This window comes from Nycticebus coucang, chromosome 7 (genome assembly GCF_027406575.1).
Source record: "Nycticebus coucang isolate mNycCou1 chromosome 7, mNycCou1.pri, whole genome shotgun sequence".
In the NCBI taxonomy this organism is placed as follows: domain Eukaryota; kingdom Metazoa; phylum Chordata; class Mammalia; order Primates; family Lorisidae; genus Nycticebus; species Nycticebus coucang.
In genome coordinates, this window is record NC_069786.1 from 73,153,916 (window position 1) to 73,163,431 (window position 9,516).

Below are 9,516 nucleotides of genomic sequence, written 5' to 3' on the forward strand. Positions count from 1 at the left end.
ATCTTGGAATGTAGCTATTTGTTCTGCTATCACCAAATTTCATCCATGTAAAATAGGTCACCAAGATGTCACATTTTATGAGATTATTTATATCACCTCTCCCTTTTGGGGCTGCAGTTTTGCAGGTTATTTTTCTTCTGTGTATTAATGAGAAGAGTTCAGAGTGCTGAATTTTGTGTATCAAAGAAATGGACATCTGTATGTGAATCCTGAGTAAACAAAATTACAAAATATTAAAATACTTTGGCCATGAAAAGGTAAATTCTAATTTTATAATTTTAATCAAGAAAACCTTAAAATAAAAAATGTTCTCCAGTTCCTTGTTTATGTGCAAATTCATTTTATTATATAAAAACATATAAACTATACACATAACTCTCAAAAGCACCCATTTACTACTTTAATAATCCAATGTGTGTACATAAATGTGCTTATGTACACACACTTCAGCATAATAATCAACTATTGACACCTTAAAAAAAGTTATTGTTAAATAACTACAGTTTCCATATGTATGGACAAGATAACTTTCTACATATCAAAGCTAGTTAACAAATAGCAGCTACACCTCCATTAACATACTAATAACTATAAGTTCTATCTTGCCCTAATTATTTCTGATAATTTCTGTGGAGGCTAATATCTCAAAAAGGATGCATGTGTTGATGATAGAAAGCAGGTTGAAAAGCACTGATTTATTACAACCCTTCATTAAGGTTAAAAGCATTCCAGTGAGATGAAGACATCTGCCTTGTATTTTCACATTGCAGAAGAAAAGTTAGGGACAGGAAGAACAGAAAGAAAGAAAATGATGTTTTAAGTTGAATTCAAGCCAGGTTTAAAGAAAATAGTTCCTGCTTCATATCTGCAAAAGTTTTGAGAAAGAAACTTCCCTACGCCCATGACTATTATTTATTATTATGCTATCAAATATATTTTATACTATGTATTAACAATGAAAATCATATGTCCTTAAATTATTTTTCAAATTTTACTACATTCAGTCAACACATGAATCTTTCAATAGTTTTTTTTTAATTAACAAAAATCTACTATTAATTACATTAATTCATCTTAATTTTGTAATATATAGGAAAAAAGATTTTTAAATGACCATTTCTTTTTTCTACTTTCAAAGGTAGTAAGGGTAAGGTTGGCAGTTATAGGGTTTAGTGCATAGTCACTTGATATTTTGGAAATCAAAGGAAAAGGCCACTGGAGAGAGTCTGAACTTAGCTGTTGCAGGATTTTTATCTCTCTGAATGAGTGCTACTGACAGGAACCATATGTGTTACTTACTCCAGCTGAGGAAAAGAACATGGGTGGTTTTCCAAGAAGCTGTGACCTGCCTATGTTTGCATGTCTATCTGTGAGCTCATGGACAAATCTGATATATTTATGATGTTTAATAAGCACTTAGAACCACATGTGAGCTTGAGGACTGTATGTTTCTCTCATTCAAAGGATTATATATGAATATTCAGGTTAATTTTGCCTTAGAATTCAAATCAATCTTTGTTCTTAGTGGTGTTTGTCATTTACATAAAAATATTCATGAATGTGTGAGCCACGTTTGAAATGACAGAGGAAAGATTAAGTAGTTCCTAATAAAGCTTAGCCTGCTTGAAAAGAAGAAATCATTCAAGCAGAACTGATCACTCAAAACACTAAGGATTTACTTAAGCAATCAAATGAGTTTACTTCATATTGTAGTATTAAAGCTCTTGAATGGCAGGCATTTTCCCAGGAAAGGCAGATGGAAGTAACATTTTAAGTTGTGGTATATTTCTTTCCTACCTTAACTTTTAACCCACTATATCATTATAGTGAAGTGAATTTCTTGCAGAAAGCACATAGTCAGGGGAGAACATGATATTTTAAAAACTCCATTCTGATAATCTCTAGTTTTGATTGATGTATATAAACCATTTATATTTAATGTAATTATGCATATTTAGATTTAAGTCTATCTTTTTAAAAATTTTCTGTTTGTTTCTTCTATTTTTCATTCATGTGTTTACCCTATCCTGTCTTTTCTTCTATTTTAATTAATTACATTTTTGACTATGTATCTTTGTACAGTTTCTTAGCAGTTACTTTAGTGATTGTATTATGTATACTTAACTTTTCCTAATCTATTGACATTAATACTTTACCATTTCAAGAAATGGTACCACTGTAGTGATTCTTTTGTACTCCCCTCCCATGAAGATATAGTTGTCATAATTATACGCACTGAAAATTTCATCAGTTATGAATTTTTTCCTTCTACACCATCAAATTTTTTAAGAAGAGAGGAATAGTCTACTATATATACCCTCATATTTGCTATTTCTGCTGCATTCTCTTTGTTCTTGATGTTCTAATCTTCCTTCTGAGGCCATTTCCTTTCTTTTCCTGAAAACTTCCTTTAGCAATGACTTATTTTAGTTTTTCTTCATCTCAGAATGTTTATTTCACCTTCATTCCTGAATGATATTTTCTGTAGATACAGAATTCTAGGGTGATAAGTACTTTCTTTCAGCATTTGAAAACTATTAGGCCACTTCCCACTGTTCTCCATGGTTTCTGATGAGAAATCTTTGGTCATTCAAATCATTGCTCAATAGATATTGTGCTGGTTTTCTCTGGTTGCTGTCAAGCTTTTATCTTTGACATTAGTTTTCAGTAGCTTGATTATGATGTGTCTAGGTTATGAATTTCTTTATGTTTATCCTATAGGGGTTTTATTGAATGTCTTCACTCTTGGGGTTTATGTCTTTCACCAAAAAATTGGGGAAATTTCAGTCATTATTTTCTTCAATTTTTTAAAGAATTATTCTTTCTACCCTTCTTAAACTCCAATGATTTGAATATTAGGCCTTTTGTTATTATCCCACTGATTCCTGAGGCTGTTAAATTTGTTCAATGTTACTTTACCTATGTTGTTTGAGTAATTTCTATTCATGACTCTTTATACTCACAACCTCTTCCCATTGTCATTTCCATTCTGCTGTTGAATCCATCCAGAGAGTTTCTTATTGCACTTTTGTGTTTTTAGTGCCAAAGTTTGCATTTGTTTCTTCTTTTTATTTTTGTTTTTTTCTGATGAGATTTGCTACTTGTTTTTAAGACAGCTTATCACTGTTTGTTGGAGCATTTTTATAATACACTTCTTTAAATTCTTGTGTTATCTTGGCATTGCTGTTTGTTGATTGCCTTTTCCTATGTGCTTTGCTTTCTTGGTTCTTCATGTGCCAAGTAACTTTAAATTGCATCCTGGAAATTTTGAATATTATATTTAGAGATTCTGGGTCTTTTTTAAAACCATGGGGAATATCGATATTTTTATCAGCAACCAATTGACCTGATTATGTTCAGGCCACAAGTTCCAACTTGCCTTCGGTGGCCTATGATCCCAATATTAACGCAGTTTTTAAAAACCCAGTGCTATTCAGATATGTCCCATGGATGTGCCACCCAGCTGCAAGTTTGAGACCTGAGAGTCTCTATGCGCCTTTTGAAGTCTTGTATAATCTGATTAGGATGAGAGCAATGCATTTCAGCTCTTAGAATCTAGGAGTTAATAAATAATTTTATAGGGCTGCTTTCATGAACTCATCCTCTCCACAATCTCCTCAGTACTTTCTGATTTCCTAATACTCCCCTTTTGATGCTTACAGTTACACGCACTTCTGAAGCTGTGGCTGCCCCCAGGGCCATGCAATGTGGAAAAAATAATGGTAGACTCACACCTGTTCAGTGACACTTTGAATTTTATCCTCTTCTCCAATTTTCTATTTATTATTTACTTCCAAAAGTCCTGAAATACATACTACTCCATACATTTTCCCCACCTTTTATAGCTGCATGCCGATGGACAGCAGGGTCCATCTTACCCAGAACCTGAATCATGAAATGACATTTTTAATGACACATTGTTTTACAATAAGTTCATCAATTCAATTTTCAGGTGTAGTATCCTCAATAATTGAAGACATTCAATTTAAAGAGAGATTTTCAGACATTTAAGTCCTAAATCCCTAATGTTATAAGGAATGTCATGCTTAAGTAATGAACCAGGAAATGGCTGTGACAAAATCAATGCAGTGTCAAGATAACAAGATAGGCATGACAGTATGAATTTATTCCTATACCTGCATAATGTACCTATCCAACTTTAAAATTTGCTTCTTCTGAGTTTTGTGACCTATCTTTATGGTGATTTCCATAATGTATCATAATACCATAGCATAATATGGGGGTATTTTTAGCTCAGATACAATCCTTATGTTTGTATGGACATGTGTGTGCACACATGCACTCTCATACACAGCTCTGTTCCAAATATGGATCTATTTGGAACTAGATGTCCCTAAAATAATGACTCTCAAACTTTAATATGCTCTACCTTCAGAGTTTTTGAATCAGTATTTTGGGGCTGGGGTCCATGGTTTTGCATTTCTAATAAGACAATGCCAGTTTCAGGACTGCCCTTAAGAGTGGCTACCACTCTGGGGCGGCGCCTGTGGCTCAGTCGGTAAGGCGCCGGCCCCATATACCGAGGGTGGCGGGTTCAAACCCGGCCCTGGCTGAACTGCAACCAAAAAATAGCCGGGCGTTGTGGCGGGCGCCTGTAGTCCCAGCTACTCGGGAGGCTGAGGCAAGAGAATCGCTTCAGCCCAGGAGTTGGAGGTTGCTGTGAGCTGTGTGAGGCCACGGCACTCTACTGAGGGCCATAAAGTGAGACTCTGTCTCTACAAAAAAAAAAAAATAATAATAATAAAAAAAAAAAAAAAAAAAAAAAAGAGTGGCTACCACTCAAGAACTCACAGAGTACACTAGGATTTTTGTGACCCTTCAAAAGGCACAAATTATAAAGAGGATTGAAGTTTGTAGCTTTACATTAACTTTGTGAGATTTACCAAGCACAAATTTATTTTGGCTTTGTGCTGACTTCTTATCACAATACTTTAAAGTTTTGGTGAAAATAAATACTTTAGTCAGTTTGATTGCTGTGATATACATACACATGCATAAAAACTTATGTAGTAGTATTTATATTAGTATAAATATTGCAAGCTGAAATGAATAATTCATTCAATCAAAGAAGTATTTGGTTTCTTCAGTGTCAAAATTTTTTTAATTAAATGTTAATTGCTTCTCACACATTTAGGTTTAACTTACTTTTAGTCTAGAGTAGAGGTTATCACACTATGGTATATGGGCCAAATCTGCCTCATGGACTTTTTTTTATGGACAGGAAGCTAAGAATGGTTTTACATTTGTTAAATGTTGCAAAAAAAAGGAAAAAGAGGAAGAAAAATAGAAAATAGTAACTGTTTGTGGCTCACAAAGCATTGGTTAAGTCAAGGCAGCGAGTTAAGAGATGGTACAGGATAACAATTAAAAATATGGTCTTTGTTGTCAGATTGACCCTGTTCAAATCCTGACACTACTAACCACTTCACACAGCCTTGGTCAAATTAACTCAATCTTGCTGTACATCCATATCCTCATCTACAGAATATAGATAATAAAAGTCCCTGATTGATAGAGTTCTTGTGTGATTTAATTAGTTACTACACATATATAGCACCTGGCACATGGTCACCATGAAATAAATATTAGCTACTATTATCTACTTGATAAAATACTATATAAGCATTAAAAGTAATGCTATAGTAAGAATTCATTAAAATACGTAAACATTTCCATTTAATATTAAGTGAATAAAAGCACAGCACAAAATGACTTGCAACATTTTGTAGAATAAGTAAAACATAAAAACTATTCACTGGAAAAGAATACAATAAGGAAACACTCTAGTTTACTCACAATGTTTGGTTGCATTATTTTGATAGGACTATGGATGATTTCCCCCCTTCTACCTTTCTACATTTCCCAAATTTTCTAAAAATACTATGGATTTCAGCCTCATGCCTGTACCTCAGAAGTAGCTTATGCCTCTGCCAAGGTGCTTATCTCTGAGATGGATAACAAGATGAGCTGAGGCTGCAGCAGTCACCATAATTCTGCCAGTATTTATTTTGGGTCCTGTAAGTCGGGCCCTTCACATTCTTTGTACGTAGTTGCACTTAATTAGGACTTGAGTTAGCCATAAAATATGCATTAATTGTCTGTTATTTCATAAATGATGGCCAAAATAACAACACTTGATAGGAACAGTTTGGGGGTAAGCACTGCTTGGTCTGTTCATCTTCTAATGCTCCCTGCCCCAAGCAGAGATTTCTATTTGTTAAATCCTTTTATCCTGGAGAATTACTAATCCTGCACCACCATATTAAGTACCAATTAAGCAGAGATTTGTCATTCCTGCTTGGGAACATTGAGCTGGGCTGTGGCTACATATTTCACAGACTTCTGACAGAAATTATTTTAATTAGACTGCTGCTAGCAGCATTTAAAATAGTCTGTATGACCAGAGAGAGGAAGAATGGCTCCTCAGTCAGATAATTTACTTATTTTTCTTTTTCACTCACCATAAATCTTAGGATTTGTGGTTATTAAGCCTTTGAAGGGGCAAGGGGATAGTCAGGGAAGGAAATCAGCTAAACTTTATCTTACTTTAAATACCAGAAGAGAAAAATCTCCCACAGCTTTGTTGAAAAAGACACTTTGAAAAGAAAAATGTGTTCAAGCAAAATCTTACACCAATGGGATATTTTTACATTATGAATATCAAAAATGTCTAAACAATAAGGAGGATCCAAGCATCTTTTTTTAATATAATGAGAGTGGTTGAGCTCTTTACTTTTCACTTTTGTTATGCCCCCAAAATTGCAGTCATTATTTGGCAATCATCAGGTTAATCCGACATTGAAAAACAAACTAAATAAATAATTAAGCTGAACTCTACATTCACTAGACCTGATTAGCCAGAGCACAAGTTGTGCAGTTTTATGGGGCTATGTTTTATGAAACCATTACTAAAATAAGAAATTAGATGAGTATAAGCTTTTTTGCCACTTTTAAAAAATTTTTCATGAAAATTTGTCCCCCCCCCATCCTTTAAAATTTCTGATTAAGATTCAATTAATTGATATGTTATTTGGAGTTTCTTAGTTCCAAACTAAGTTATTTAATCAGATCTGATAAATCTGAGTACATATTATTAAAATATGCTATAATATTGAGACATCAAAATGAATGTTTTTCCTTTGGTTCCTCTCTCACACATATGGTCCAATCTTCCCTTTATGAAATAGCCACAACCCCATCATTTTATCTTTAATTGAAATTTTAATGTTTTATGGCTTACTTGCGAGGTTTCCCACATGAAAGCCAACAAACCAAAATATGGGATGAATCCAAAGGCTGCAATTACTACAAGTTCTTAAAGACAAGGTAAAAACACCCTTCACATGCCCACCTCTTAACACTGAAAATGAAAAAATAAGCTTCACATTACTGGATGGCAAGATTGGGAGAATAAAGCAGCTTTGGATATAACCCGAGGAGAGGTCTGCCCACAGACACCCAACAAACCTCAGCACATCCCATATGGGCTTATGGTTTCCCTTCAGTCTGGATGGTGACCACACTATTTTCACTGTTCATTAAAAAAAAAAATTCTTTAAGAGGAGACATGAAGATTATGGTTGTGTTTCTTGACATAACTCTTTAGAAATGGTAGCTTGTATAACTCGTTTGAAGAACTTGTGCTTTAAAATACTTGAGGTTAGAATTCCTAGTGAATTATGAGAATCTAAGGTGGCAAGATTTGAAAGAGTGGAATGATTTAAGGAAGAAGAGATGGTGGCCCAATCCTGCCATACCTACGTGATAGTTCACAATCTGTATTTGCTTAAGATGGTAGTGAGAAGATGGGCCTGTAGCCAGGCAGAGATGGCAATGGGAGTAAAACCTGGGAAATTCCTTAAAATAGTTACTGGCTAGGAATTAACAGTAATTGAAATAGTAATTAAATAATAGTCTTGATCTGACTTTTTAACTCTTAAAGCCAAATTCTTAAAGTCTGAATTTCTCTCAAGTAACTAGATTTCATTGTTCCTAATGTATAGTGCTTATCACAACTTTAGCATTACAAACATAGAAAATTTGCATTGGCTAATGTAGAAATTCCAAATAAGTGCACATAAGTTTATTTACTAGTAAAACCCAAATGTGGTAAGGGTATGAATGTGGGATCCCAAGATGAAATTCTGCCAGTAATTCTCTTGGTCATTATTAAAAAATCAAAAAACGGTAGATGTTGGCATGGGTGCGGTAAAAAAGGAACACTTTATAGACTGTTGGTGAGACTTTAAGTTGGTACAACCTCCACGTAAAATGGTATAGAGATTCTTCAAAGAACTAAAGTAGATCTACCATTCAAGGCCACAATCCCACTTTGGGATGTACCCAAAGGAAAAGAAATTATATCAAAAAGACACCTGTACCCGAATATTTATTACAGCACAATTCACAATTACAAAGATATAGAACCAGCCTAGGTACCCATCAATTGAAGAGTGGATAAAGAAAATGTGGTACTTGGTGTGTACATATGTACACACATACCACGGAGTACTACTCAGCCAAAGGAAGAAATGAAATAATGTTTTTTGCAGCAACTTAGAAAACATTATCCAAAGTGAAGTATTTCAGGGATAGAAAAACAAACACAACATGTTCTCATTAATAAGTGGGAACTAAACAATGGGTACGCATGATCATAAAATGACATAAAGGATGTTGGAAACTAAAAAGGAGGGAGCAGAGGAGGGGGCGAGAGATAAAAACTTTTGTTGGGTACTTAAACATTGTACAATTTGTCCATCCATCCAAGGACACTCTTACCCCCTAATATTGTGAAATAAAAAATTGTTTTTAAAAAGCAGCTACTCTCTTGTGCTCGCTTCGGCAGCACATATACTAAAATTGGAACAATACAGAGAAGATTAGCATGGCCCCTGCGCAAGGATGACACGCAAATTCGTGAAGCGTTCCATATTTTTGTTTAAAAAAAAAAAAAAGCAGCTACTCTCTTCTTTTTGCTGAAGGCTCTATCTGGTATCACATACTGGTTCTATCTACACTGAAAATCTGTTGAGGCAGATCACATTCCTGGATGATCTACCCAAACATCTCAGGGAACAATTTAGCAGCCACAGTATCTCACACTGGATCAGAATGTTGATTCACATGGTCATTGAAACTGATGAACCAACAAACCAAAAAACCTCTGTGTTTTACCAGAGGTGGTAAAAAACATTTCATCCAGGTGCACTTTCACCACCGGAAGTCATAGCGAAGCCAGATTTCTCCTGAATGACTATCAGAATAATAGAATCCAAATCTTGAGGTTGATGCTCCAGTCCAGGGGTCCTTAAAGTGTGCCCCCAAGATAGCAGCAGCAGAAACATGGACTGGAAACATGTTAGAAATACAAATTCTTGGCCTTCACCCCAAACCTAGTGAATCGGAAGGCCCGGGGCTTGGGCTCACCAAACTGCAGTTTGGTAAAACCTCCAGGTGATTCTGCTGCTAAAACCTGAGAACTGCTGTACAACT

General features: G+C 34.8%; 1 non-coding gene across 1 annotated transcript; it reads left to right on the forward strand.

The window, feature by feature from the left end:
- The first annotated feature begins 8,853 nt into the window (after window positions 1-8,853).
- Window positions 8,854-8,960, forward strand: LOC128590914 (U6 spliceosomal RNA). Its single transcript, XR_008381376.1, has one exon. It is a non-coding gene; the product is annotated as a U6 spliceosomal RNA (small nuclear RNA).
- The last annotated feature ends 556 nt before the right edge of the window (window positions 8,961-9,516 follow it).